The sequence below is a fragment of the Cynara cardunculus genome, assembly GCF_001531365.2.
Source record: "Cynara cardunculus var. scolymus isolate 2C chromosome LG 3, CcrdV1, whole genome shotgun sequence".
In the NCBI taxonomy this organism is placed as follows: domain Eukaryota; kingdom Viridiplantae; phylum Streptophyta; class Magnoliopsida; order Asterales; family Asteraceae; genus Cynara; species Cynara cardunculus.
In genome coordinates this window covers 12,030,401-12,035,614 of record NC_037530.1, presented here as the reverse complement: position 1 = coordinate 12,035,614, position 5,214 = coordinate 12,030,401, and positions in this window count along the sequence as shown.

Here is a 5,214-nt window from a genome sequence, read left to right as displayed (position 1 = left end):
AGAAGGAGCAGAAGCAGAAGAAGCAGAAGCAGAAGAAGAAGAAGAAGAAGAAGAAGAAGAAGAAGAAGAAGAAGAAGAAGCAGAAGAAGAAGAAGAAGAAGCAGAAGAAGAAGAAGCAGAAGAAGAAGCAGAAGAAGAAGAAGAAGAAGAAGAAGAAGAAGAAGCAGCAGCTCGTATCTAGGGGTGTAAACGATACGAGATAACTCGCGAGCTACTCGAGATCGACTCGGTCAACACTTGACTTGAATAGGTTCGGCTCGAATTCGAGCTCGGCTTGACATATTAACGAGTCTAGTCAAACTACCCAATACTCGAATCGAGAAGCTCATGAGATACTCGATTATTTTTATATATAATTAATTTTAAAATATAATCAGCTTTTATGATAAAGAATGTAAAATATAAATAATAAAATGTGTTATATTTTTGGATATTTAAACAAAATCATGCATTTTTTAATTATAAAAATTAATCAATTATTTTTTATTAAAATCACAATGAAAAAAGATAAAGAAAAACTATAAAAAGAGTTAGTGAAATTGTCCCACATTGAAAAAGAGATGGTAAAAGAAGGGAGAAAAGATGTTATAAAAAGAGTGGAAGGTGAATGATATTTCTAACTTTGCCTTTTTGATGAATAAGCTTGAAGTTGATCACTTTAGTTTATAAATATTAAGAGGATACCTTTAAGTTTTAAACCTTATAAGAGAAACACCCTAAAATTTCATAAATTTCAATGGGTGAGCTTGGTTCGAGCTTAATTAGAGTACGAGTTCAAGCTTGATTTGAGTTGTAGTTCGAGCTAGATTCAAGCTTAGTTCGAGCTTGATTCGAGTTCGAGTTTGAGAAATAGTTATTGAATTCGAGTCGAGTTTTGATTTTTACTACTCGCGAGTTTTCGAGTCGAGTTCGAGCTTGGAAATTGGGTTTCGAGGTCGAGTATAGTGATACTCAAGCTCGACTCACATAATTTACACCCCTAGTCCTATCCATGTGTAAATTCGGATGTCCTATCCGGGTGTAAATATGAATATGCAATTCAATTATGCTAATCAAGATACTACGTCAGGATATCCTTTATGAATCTCAAACTGATTTGTTTTATTTAAAGGCAAACAAAAACTTCAAGAACATTTCTAAGTGTTAGATCGAATGTATTTATGTTATTATCAAATCAAACGGTTGAGATCAACAATTATTTTAATTTTAGTTGACAGATTACCATACAAACCAAACTCAAAATTTACATATGAAACGTTTCCAAATATTGTCACTTTTTGGCTTTTTACTATGTTTCACGTACGAAACATTTACTAAAATTTCACATATAAAACATCTCCTGATATCATCAATTTGTGGTTTCTAAAACATTACTAAAATTTCACACATTGAAGCATCTAGTAATGCTATTACTTTCTGGTTTCACCTATTAATTTTGGTAAGAATTTTGGAATGACCAAAAAGTTTAGAGAAGACAATAATATGAAGTTTAAACAAATATAATTGTTTCACGGGTGTCACTTTATGGTTTCATTGATGAAATCTGGTAAAAGTCTAGAAACAATCAAGGTTCATAGATGAAACAACACTATGAACTTTAGACAAACTCCATATACTCATGTGAGGGGCATATTTTTTAGGATTGTAAAATGGAGGGTGAGGATTCGGCATAGTTCTTCCAAAATTGAATGACATTTTGTTCCAATATTACCTTCCTTTATTGATCAATTTGCAACCTTCATTCCACTATAACCTTTGATTTCCATAAATGACAGCTCAGATGAACTTATAATGTTGATATGATTTATCTAGTTTGCAAATGATTAATAATATATATTGTGGGCAGGTTCTCAGGGACCATCTATAACCTACCAGATGACATATTCATCATGAGTATGAATGTGTTATTTATTATGACTATGTGATTTATGACGAATAACATATCCATATTCATCATTGATGTGATATTCATAACGAACAATACTTCCAATATTTTCCATATTCATTATGAATGTATTATTCATTATGAATATTCATTCTGAAGATAGACAACATACGTATATGCACGACCATATATTCATCATCTCATACACATAAACTAAAAATAAGAAGAAAAATATTCAAAATCTGTTACAACGAATAATTATATAAAAAACTTATAGAAAATTAGTCTAAAGCAAATTATATAATATTCATATAAAAGAATAAGCTTAAATTTGAAAAAACAATATGTAATATCAACTTATGATTTGTCAAACCCATATTGTAACATCCCAAAATTTCAAATACTTATATATAACAAAACTAGTATTCCAAGATCAAACACTTACATTGCAGCGAAAATAAAATTTCTAATCTTACAATTTATATCATCATAAAAAATTACAAATTTGAGGAACATTACCTTGCTCTATATAACAATGTCTTGATCTACACAAATCCTTCTTTGGAGTTAATCTTTATCTCTCTTTATTGCACTTTTCTTTCCACTCAAAAGCTGCCTGGGTAAAAAGTTTTAAAAGAGTTTTGGGTGAGCCTTAGGCCCAGTGAATCCACGGTTTTCATCCACAAAGAACAACATCTTTTATAATAAACAATTTTCACGAAGCTTCATAAAATTAGCATGTCTTGATACGAATAATACTTTTCACAAAATAAATATATCATAGTGGGTGTCTACATCACAAAGCAACAACGTCATGGGAGATGTCTACCTCACATAGCATTACCTGGCGAACTCACACAGCATGTCCGCACTTACGGCTTAGACAAGCTCACAAAGCATGCTCGTCTTTACAAAATCATACCGTAGTACATCCCCATTGACACACAAGTACTCAAAACACATATTATAAAAATATCGAACTTTTCACGCATTTATAGCATATCAAAAATCTCGAGAAACTTCAAACAACTTTTGGATAATAAGGCATGCAACCATTTTAAAAATAAATCAAGTGTAACTCACCATATATGGCGTAGTCCAAACCGATCTTTGAAGTGGCTAGCGTCTCCCCGATTGGTGCCAAACTAGCTACGATGTAGAGCACCGTCAACTCTCATTACAGCGTCCACCGTCGCCTTTTCTCACAATAGTTCTCCTTCTTGACCCCAAACTACACACACAGCTATAAAATCCCATTTTATACTAATCCCCATCGGTGGTTTCACGGAATATGAAACGATAAGCCWTAATTAATGGTCGTAGGTTTCATGACCATTGAGTTTTCTGTCATTAAATTGCATTCAATTTTAGGGTCTAAACCCTTCATTTTGATTGCATTTACACTATAAGTCCTTGAAATTTAACGACTATCAATTCTTTTCCTTTTTTTGGTTATTACAAACTTCCCCCTTAACAAAATTTCGTCCTCGAAATTTGCCCTATGCAAATAAACGAGGGCATCTCAATCTCGTCCCCTTATCAAGTTCCCAAGTAGCCTCCGAACCATTATGACGTCTTTTCTTTAAAGAAACTAATCCCGTAAGAACCCTTAGATCTTCTCATATGGTTTACATATTATTTCGACATTCCAACTCTTGATTGTAAAATCCTTYAACTAGTCATGCACCTAATCAAGATCATAAGCTCTTATCATGGATCTGATGCCATAGTTGATTACACGAATGACCTCATTGCTAATCTTATATCTAACTATTTGATCTTTCCACCAATTGATATAAGAAATGATCCCCCAACTCAAATATGGGATGAATCAACTCACTATATCATCAAATACTTTGAGTTCCTACTATTTTCAAAACTAAACATATTCTCTCACCGCTAAAGCAAATTAATGGAGTTTGTCAGCAAAACTTTATCTACCAACATGACTCTATATCTATTTTATCTCATCTTACCATGTGTTTTGCATAATGATTTATTTTTAAGTGGTATCAGAGCCTCAGTTTAAGAGAAATAGGTTATTAATTTTAGCCTAAGCTTAAACTGAGATGGAGTATAAAAGATAGAAACAAGGAAAAGGTTATATGGTTTAATATTGTTATAGTTGGTTAATTTGCTTTTAAGTTTTGAAAGTGTGTTTGAAGGGATTTCTCTCGTGAATGTTCAATGAACAAGTCAAAATGGTTCGGAGGCTACGTGGGAACTTGATAAGGGGACGAGATTGAGATGCCCTCATTTATTTGCATATGGTAAATTTCGAGGACGAAATTTTGTTAAGGGGAAAGTTTGTAATAACAAAAAGAAAAAGGGAAATAAATTGAGTGTAATTTAATGATAGGAAACTCAATGGTCATGAAACCGACGACCATTAATTATGGCTTATCGTTTCATATTCCGTGAAACCGCCGATGGGGCTTAGTATAAAATGGGAGTTTTGTAGTTTTATGTGTAGTTTGGGGTCAAGAAGGAGAGCTATCGTGAGAAAAGGCGACGATGGACGCTGTAATGAGAGTTGACAGTGCTCTACATCGTAGCTAGTTTGACACCAATCGGGGAGACATTAGCCACTTCAAGGATCGGTTTGGGGGACGCCATGTATTGTGAGTTACACGTGATTTATTTTTAAAATGGTTGCATGCCTTATTTTTAATTATTCACAAGCTTGATTGAAGTTTCTCGAGATTTTTGATACGTTATATATGCGTGAAAAGTTCGATATTTTTATAATATGTGTTTTGTGCATTTGTGTGTCAATGAGGATGTACTACAATATGAATTTGTAAAGATGAGCATGCTTTGTGAGCTTGTCTAAGCCGTAAGTGTGAATATGCTGTGTGAGTTCGCCATGTAATGTTGTGTAAGGTAGACATCTCTCATGACGCTGTTGCTTTGTGATGTAGACACGCACTATAAAATATTTATTTTGTGAAAAATATTATTATCATCAAGACATGCTAAATTTAGGAAGCTTTGTGAAAATTGTTTATTATAAAAGTTGTTGTTCATGCATGAAAATCGTGGATTCACTGGGCCTAAGGCTCATCCAAAATTCTTTTAAAACATTTTCACCTAGGCGACTATTAGTCTGGAAAGAAAAGTTAGATAAAGAGAGAAATAATGATTAGCATCAAAGAAGGACATGTGCAGATCAATGCATTGTTATATCGAACAAAGTATGCTCTTCAAGATTGTAAGTTTAGATAGTGATATAAATTGTAAGATTAGAAATTTTATTTCCACTGCAATGTAAGTGTTTGATCTTGGGATACTAGTTTTGTTATATTTAAGTATTCGAAAATTTTGGGATG